Genomic DNA, 9,316 nt, shown 5'->3' with positions numbered 1-9,316 from the left:
TCAGCTGACAATATGTGGTGCAGTTAAAGGTACCACTCGTCAAACAGTGTATGACGGAACTGGTTTTATTCCATTAACTGGGGTGTGCACGAGTACTCGGGAACGAGCCGAGTCTAGCAAGACTCTAGTCAGTTTATAGGGCTCGAGTACCCGTGCAAGAAAGAGCACTCTTGTTTCATTACATGTATATTGTTTTCCCATATGTTGCCGCCAGTTACATTATAGTTGAGACATGAAAGGGAAAACAAAAGTCGAATGTGTGGAATGCAATACAATGGCATGATTTGGCATCCATGTTCAATGCTATTTTACTTTATTCCTTAGTCTCATTATGATCTAACAAGTGTCGGGTACTGAGGTCCAGATCGAGTTTGACCCTCGAGTGGAAAAAAAAGTTTTGTTTTGTTTTGTTTAAAGACACCACTAGAGCACATTGATTTATTAATCATCGACTATTGGATGTCAAACATTTGGTAATTTTGACATATAGTCTTAGAGAGGAAACTCGCTAAATTTTTCCATTAATAGCAAGGGATATTTTGAATGCACCATCCCACAGAGAGGATAGCATTTGATATACAAGTCGTGGTGCACTGGCTGGAACGAGAAATACCCCAACGGGAATCGATCCTAGACCGATCGCGCATCAAGCGAGCGCTTTGCCACTGGGCTACGTCCCGCCCCGACCATCAAATAATGTCATATCATTAACAGATGATACATAATTTGGTCTCAGGGACGAACCTTACCGAGTGTCTGTCCCTCGAATGGAAGTCCCATCACTTTTATCACCACAACCGGACTCCAAATTTAAAGCATGATCAACTATAGCTTGAACGCAGAAGAAGAAGAAGAAGAAGAAGAAGAAGATGTCCCATCACTAACAGAGGGTACATAATTTGGTGTCAGGGACGTAGCTTACCGACTGTCTGACCCTCAAGTGGATGTCCCATCACTAACAGAGGGTACATAATTTGGTGTCAGGGACGTAGCTTACCGACTGTCTGACCCTCAAATGGATGTCCCATCACTAACAGAGGGTATATAATTTGGTGTCAGGGACGTAGCTTACCGACTCTCTGACCCTCGAGTGGATGTCCCATCACTAACAGAGGGTACATCATTTGGTGTCAGGGACGAAGCTTACCGAGTGTCTGACCCTCGAGTGAATGTCCCATCACTAACAGAGGGTACATAATTTGGTGTCAAATACGAAGCTTACCGACTGTCTGACCCTCGGGCGGATGTCCCATCACTAACAGAGGGTACATAATTTGGTGTCAGGGACGTAGCTTACCGACTGTCTGACCCTCAAGTGGATGTCCCATCACTAACAGAGGGTACATAATTTGGTGTCAGGGACGAAGCTTACCGACTGTCTGACCCTCAAGTGGATGTCCCATCACTAACAGAGGGTACATAATTTGGTGTCAGGGACGTAGCTTACCGACTGTCTGACCCTCAAGTGGATGTCCCATCACTAACAGAGGGTACATAGTTTGGTGTCAGGGACGTAGCTTACCGACTGTCTGACCCTCAAGTGGATGTCCCATCACTAACAGAGGGTACATAATTTGGTGTCAGGGACGTAGCTTACCGACTGTCTGATCCTCAAGTGGATGTCACATCGTCTATGCATCTTTGACACTGACGTGCATTACCGAAAATATAAACAATGAACAAATAAATGAATGGTACCTGGATGTATGTTGTTTTATTCGTATAGATGGGAACTCTTTACGGTGCGTGTAAATCAGCGTTTTCATAACCTGGATGATATTAACTTCAATTCTGTAGTAATTACAATCATACTTAACTTTTGTTATACATTACAGTTTGTAAGTAATAAATAAATAATCATATTTGGCTAAGTGACACACAGTATTTATGGAACTCCTTTGGGAATTGTTTTATACCCCTCCATTCTCGCTCGAGGAATAAAATAATTCCCAACTCGTTCCATAAATCGTGTATGGCACTCCCGCTCGTACAATAATTTATATATATTTGCATCTTGTTGTTTCATTCTGAAACAAACAACACAAAAACCATGAGACAAACGTCGAAAACGTCCGTAACTCTAAATTCTAAATCGACAAGATTCCGTACCCATATCATAATAGTTCCTTAGCACTTTCAATATTTATAATAATCAAATGTAGTCATAAATAAGATACTTCTGTTATAATTGCGGTATCTACTTCGAAATACAATATGTACATTAGAATTTCGTTAAATATTTTAAACTAATAATAATTTGAAAACCCAATTTTCATAAATCAAAACAATTAAAGCATTCATCGTGTTAGTAGACGCCTATAAATATATAAAATGTGTGTGTGTGTGTGTGTGTGTGTGTGTGTGTGTGTGTGTGTGTCCTGCCTGTGGGAAGTGCAAATAAAAGATCCCTTGCTGCTAATCAGAAAGAGTAGCCCATGTAGTGGCGACAGCGGGTTTCCTCTCAAAATCTGTGTGGTCCTTAATCATATGTCTGACGCCATATAACCGTAAATAAAATGTGTTGAGTGCGTCGTTAAATAAAACATTTTCTTTCTTTCTTTCTTGTATGTATGTATGTATGTATGTATGTATGTATGTATGTATGCATGTATGTTAATTTTTAAGTGTATGACATGTTTCCTTTTAAACCTCATTGTTAATTATTAACTTAATACGAGTTTTAGCTTTTTGTCTTCTACTCCACACATTATTTTCAATTTGACTCTAATCAGTAAAAATATCAATACTCCGTATGACAAATAAGCTAAACGCCGTACCAAAAGTCGTCCAAAGTCCACTCCCGCAGTAACCGAGTAAGCACACAGTGTTCACCTACATTTAAAATATACACAAATGGAATATGCAATACGCGCCGGAAGATGTACTGCCAGCAGCTGTTTTTGGGTTGAACTGTCATTTACATATTAATTCGTCCTTCAATAGGAAATGCAAACTCTTCAGAGTTTGTGAGGAGTGGGGGGGGGGGGGGGGGGGGGGGGGGGGGGCAGAGCAGTGCACGTTTCTTACAATAACAAACAAAATCATCCATCTGAAATACAGTTTCAGTTCTGACGTGTGCTGTAAGAATTTCGAAAACTCGAACTTCCTGAAACTCGAACTATTTCCTTGTCCCTTTCAAATTCAAGTTTTCGAAGTATATGGATGTAATTAAATTAATTAAAATTTTAGATATAGTGTTATCACTGTTGTTATTTCCCAGTAGCAAATTATTTTGATTCTTACTTTTTTACTCTTTGAATTTTATATTATTACTGGTCTTGGTATCTATATATTTATTATTTTTATATTAAACAGATGCAATCATGTTTTACATATATATTATTTTTATATAGGTTGGACTATACTAAATATAATCCCATAGACGACAATGTTAACGTATGTAGCTAAAAATATCATATGTAATATAACAGCAAAGCTATGACCCATAAATATGAGTACTACAACACTTCCCTCCCAAAGTATTAACTCAAAAACGTGTAACATTTCATGGATTATTTTCAAATAACAGAAAGTTTAAACTTTTTACAATACCCCTAGTTTTGTATAAATAGTTTTAATTGCAGCATCAAAACTTAGTGCAGTTCGAACTTTAACCCAGCCAGATGTAATTTGGTATAGTGCTACCTATAAAACGTATTATAATTATTAATCAGTGTTCTAATATGTATCCTAGTTATATAAGACATTATCAACAGAGGACACTTTTTATATTAATGCTCAATTACTATACAGGCACGTGTATTGGTATTTTTATAATAAAAAAGTTTTATTATAATTATTAAGTTGTTATTGATTGTAAATGAAATACCTTACTAACATTAGATTTACTGATTTTTATTTACTGATTTATTGGTTGTATAGTCAGTTTCAATTATAATTAACCTTCAAGGTCTGCAAGTTATAGCATTTGAAAGGTTTAGATTCAAGCTTTGTATAACTGGTATTTAAACGGTTAATAGCTCTGCTTAACCGTGAAGACGTATGAGTTTGTTGAAAGTGTAGGGATGTGTTTGTATTTTGCAGCAGTAAATGATTCTACAGAATTGTGAGGCAGTTAACATGCGAATTCGTCTAAACGATTTATTGTCCATTCAGATCTGGGGTCTAATTTACAAAGGTCTCTTTGGCTCTGCTAGACAACAAAGCATCCTCTTTGCAAGTATTTTAGCATTGCACTGCGAGATCGCAAAGGTTGCGAGAGTTTAGTGAATTAGGCCCCTGGACCTTGAACAGATACAACATTTCAGTGAAAACGTTAAATCAGCCAACAGTTGGCGGTGGTGGTGGTGTTGTTGTTGTAGGTGGTCGTGGCGGTGTTGTTGTTGTAGCTGGTCGTGGCGGTGTTGTAGGTGGGGAGCATTGGGCTCTTCCACCCGAAACCTCTTGCCAAGTAAAGTACTTCAAATACAAACTGGGACATTTGCAGAGACCGTCATCTTCGAAATACTGTGGTTCCCCGCCAACTATTATGTGACCTGATGGTGTCTTGCAGTTTTGTTCTACAAAGAAAAGAAACAAATACACGAACACACGAACAAACAAGGAAGAGGTTTTTTTTATTATTTGGAAACATTGCTAAACTATGACACTACTTCATAAAGCACAATGGCGCAAATATTTCATTTCTTCATAATCTGGATACGTAATCGACGATGTATTGAGTAGTCGGACAGGCACACACCCACAGAGGACGCATAAATGGAATCTACTCAATTCATTTCTACACAAAATGATTGATGCGGATTAGGCAGTACGAAAAAAAGTTGAAGTTTGTTTTGTTTAACGACACCTCTAGAGCACATAGATATTTTAATCATTGGCTATTGGATGTCAAATATTTGGTAATTTTTATATATAGTATTAAAGAGGAAACCCGCTACATTTTCCCATTAGTAGCAAGGTATCTTTTGTATGCACCATCCCACAGACAGGATAGCACATACCCATGCCTTTGATATTCCAGTCGTGGTGCACTGGCTGGAACGAGAAATAGCCCATTGGGCTCACCGATGGGGATCGATCACAAACCGACCACGCATCGAGCGAGCGCTTTACCACTGGGCTACGTCCCGCCCCAGGCAGTAGGAATTACGTACACACGTGCAGATTACAAACAAATGGAATTTGAATCTTATACCGAAATGCAAGGGTCAGTGTCAACTTGTCTTAAAGTTTCAATCTCGCCGCACCATGTTATATATTACATATATTTTCAATAATGTTTGACGATTTAATCAATATTTTGTATTTCCTAAGTACGGAAATCATTACAGAAGCCGATTTACAAATATTAATAGGTATCGTCCACTTGGAATTTGCTGAAAAGGTTAAGCCTAAATGTTTATGGGTTTAAGTTGAGTTTAATGTTTTAGTACTAAATACAACGTTAGACAGAGTAAACCAGGCTTGGTGCTTATAAGACTTAGAGTCTAGACTCGAGACTAATAGAGTCTGAGACAGTAACGTCATGGCAACGCCATACAAATTGCATGAGTGTGACGTCATTTGAGATTGAGTCTGGACCCTAAACGTTTTATAAGCACGGGCCCTGGGTCCCATTTTACGAAGTGATCTTAGGGATAAGATCACCTTCAAGTGCATAGCTACCTTATTCACTTCATCGTGTGATCTTAGCGTTAAGATCGCTTCCAAAAACGGGGCCCAGATATCAGTATCCAGTAGAGCTGAATTCCCGTTTTATATAGGCGTTATTAAAACTCAACAAATACCAAATCGTTGATTTCGCGGAGACTGACAACTCAACTGTCAACCACTGTACCTCGTAGTACTTACCTCATGGAATTTGAAATTATATTTTATTGATTAGTGTATCCTAAAAGGCTCTGTATTTGATTATTCTTTTGTTCATGTCCCGTTTTATTAGTTTGAGATCCATTAATTCTGTATGCGTTGATTTTTCGTTTTTTGAAATCAACTGTCAACCAATCTCGTAGTACTTATTTCATGGAATTTGAGACGCTTTTCATGATATGGATCCTAATATTGCTCTTTATTTACATCTTTACCAATAGTTTCACCTACAGAGGATGCGATTTTTTTTTTTTTATATCAAGAAATCACAATTTCAAAGCAGACGCTTTTCATTATATGGATAAATATTGCTGTTTTATTTACATCTTTACCAATAGTTTCACCTACAGAGGATGCATAAATGGAATCTACGTAACCCATTTCTATTTCCTTTTTATATAAAGCCAAAATTTAGTTATTGACAAAAACAAATACCGAATCTTTTTGCTAAAATGGGGTATAGCTAAGGCTGTTAAAAACAGACGAGTTGAGCAAAGACAGCGAGCGATATAGTTGGCAGTGTCACCCATAATACGTATGCAACGCACAAAAAGCGTCGCGACACGATGCGAGTTTAACTTCGAGAATAGCTGACTGTGCAAGACAAACATTAATTAAGCCGGCCTCACACGGTGTGTCTTTGCAGCGATACGACATGATGCTTGCTGTAAGATATGATAAGATATCCTAAGGAATCACACCGTGGGGTGATGCCTGTGATACGATCATAGTTGGGTCGTAGAGTTTTGAACAAAAAGTTGTATACAAATTGCAGAAATCGTACTGTGTCCTGGGATTTTCTGTGTGATAAGATCACCTGAGAATCTTCATCCGGCCTCGGTGGCGCAGTAGTTAAGCCATCGGACTACAGGCTGGTAGGTACAGGGTTCGCAGCCCGGTGCCGGCTCCAACCCAGAGTGAGTTCTTAAGGGCTCAATGGGTACTACACCCTCTTCTCTCTCACTAACCACTAAACAACTAACTCACTGCCCTGGACATTAATTGGATATAAGCACGAAAATAAGTTAAAATTAATTATATTCAAGATTCTTATCACAGCAAATACGTATCGTGTGAGGCCGGCTTACCAATGATCATCGGAGATTATATCCAGATTCTTATCTCTATGATGCACTCGTATAGTATGGCACGCTGGCTTTACGATTTTTCATCGGTTGCTATATCCATTTGACTATTCTCTATGATGCATTCGTATAGTATGGCATTGCCATAATTCATTCATTTAGTTAGTTGTTATTAGTTGTTGGAGAGAGAGAGAGAGAGAGAGAGAGAGAGAGAGAGAGAGAGAGAGAGAGAGAGAGAGAGAGAGAGAGAGAGAGAGAGAGAGAGAGAGAGAGAGAGAGATCGTGTAGTTGTGTTACACCTACCCATTAAGTCGTTAAAACTCGCTCTGGGTGGAATCGCTACCGGGCTGTGAACCTGGTACCTACCGACATTATGTCCCATGGCTTAACTACGACACCAACGATGCCGTTATCGCCGTAAGGTCAGGTCAGGTCAGGTCAGGTCATAGGGATTAACGTACACATTCAGAGCAAGCTGTTGTAGCGCACGCCTGTCATGGGCGTAGGTGTCGACCCATGTCGGTTTCTATGTCCAGGACAGGAAAAGGTTTGGGGTGTGTGGGATAAGGGTTCGCCCACGCTGGCATGTGCAAGGAAGCACAAACAGCCCGACCAGAGTCGGTAGCGGATGAAGGTTGGTTTCGGTGCTATCGAATTTGCAAATGTCTCGTAGGATTAAAGCCAAATAGCAAATGTTGCGTAATTTCTTGAAGGTAATTTTGACGCACAATTTAGAATGGTTCATCAAAAATTAAAGATGGAGCTAATTGGTTGATTTGACTTAGCTGATCGAAAGGTAGCTCCTTGCTGGAACCTTTTGGGATTGGGTAGAGTGAGCCGGTATTCTTTTTTCCGATTGCCTCTGGGTACGAGTGCAAGTGCGTATTAGGGAGCCAGTTTTCCTTTGCCTGGCTCCCCATGGAACGCAGTGCAGTGGTGCTGGGCCATTTAAGGTAGTTTGGATGCATTGTTATCATTAGTCAATGCATCCTGTGATATGTTTAGTATGCGTGCTGTATGATTGTTGTTACTTAATTATCTGTACTTATTATCACCACGAGAATAATGTGTCTTTAAATACCTGTACAATTGTACCGCGGGCAGACATTCGGTCCGTTGTCCACGGGTTTGTAACATCCCACGACAGGGGGGATCCTGAACAAACACACTTTTGATAGCACACCTGAAAATTGATTGTTTCATAATTAATCAACAGTATAATGCTCTAGTCCTATCCTCTCATAAACACATGCATTGGTAGGCTCATCGGGACAATATCTGGAGGGGAGCACAAGCCATATTTTTACCTTCATTTACATTGAATAGGACAAAAAACCGCTTCTGTGTTTTCGAAATCCGCGTTGACTTCATACAGTATACAAACCTGAAGTATTGTGCATGTGCCAGTTAAGGGTGTATACCAAATCAAATCCAATAGACGACAATAGTAACTTATGTGGCTAAAACTCCTACATGCAGCGTATCAATCGACATAAACGCCACGGATATAAATACTACCACCCCTCACCCTTAAAGTGAATCAGAAAAAAATGGGGGTCAAGCTGCTCATTTCAGAGATAACGGGTAGCGTCTTTGACTATCCTAGTTCCGCCCAAATTTTTATTACTTTTTTTTTACAGGTACCCCATACATGTTTCAAGTACAAGGTTACTTGACACAGTGGTACTAGATGAAATAAAACTGCATACATGTTTTTGCGCAGATGAAACTAATTTTTTTTACATCCAACACACCCACATTTATCACCAATCACAGGACTTGTGGTGTTAACTCTCTATCAAAAGTTAGGTGCACCTCGGACTTTGACCAGCCGGACGTTTTTTGGTTTAATACTACCTTAAGCTATCGAAACTACTGAATAGTAACTTATAGCTTAGCCTACTAATTATTTAAAGCCTAAGTCTGTTGCTAATTAATTTACTATTCAATATTATTTTTCTTTACATGCTCATGAAAATAAAGTTCAGGTTCAGTCTCATGACCTTGATTTGTAACATGGCAATTTCAGGTTTTTCACCCTATTAAATCAAACATTTGTTCATAATTCCAGGTGCCTCTGTGCTATAAAGGTTTCTCTGTGAGATTTTACTTAATATTTAAATATTTGAGTGATGTTTATCTCAGTTTTCTTACTTTTATCAATTTTAGAGGGTGTAACGCAATATGACACATTTCGGGAGAATTACTCGAAAAACAAACTTTACCTTCATATTCATTATTTTGGCAATGGCATATCATACACGGATCACTATTGGGAATTCTTTGTCCAATTCCGTAGATGATCCCGTCATCTTGACAAGCAGCTAATGGTGTGGTAGGTGGTGGTGGTGGTGGTGGTGACGTCATAGGCATCGTGGCTGCGAGCGCAAAGCTTCCGG

The 9,316-nt window shown here is 39.1% G+C and overlaps 1 long non-coding RNA gene across 1 annotated transcript; it reads right to left on the bottom strand.

The window, feature by feature from the left end:
- Positions 1–4,087: 4,087 nt before the first annotated feature.
- LOC121388285 lies at positions 4,088–8,102 on the bottom strand. Its single transcript, XR_005959967.1, has 2 exons — positions 7,999–8,102; positions 4,088–4,520 (listed from the first exon to the last, which is right to left on the bottom strand). It is a non-coding gene; the product is annotated as an uncharacterized LOC121388285 (long non-coding RNA).
- Between the last annotated feature and the right edge of the window lie 1,214 nt (positions 8,103–9,316).

This window comes from Gigantopelta aegis, chromosome 14, assembly GCF_016097555.1.
Source record: "Gigantopelta aegis isolate Gae_Host chromosome 14, Gae_host_genome, whole genome shotgun sequence".
Lineage (NCBI taxonomy): Eukaryota > Metazoa > Mollusca > Gastropoda > Neomphalida > Peltospiridae > Gigantopelta > Gigantopelta aegis.
Note: the sequence above shows the minus strand (reverse complement) of the source record. Positions and strands in the feature narration are given on the sequence as shown.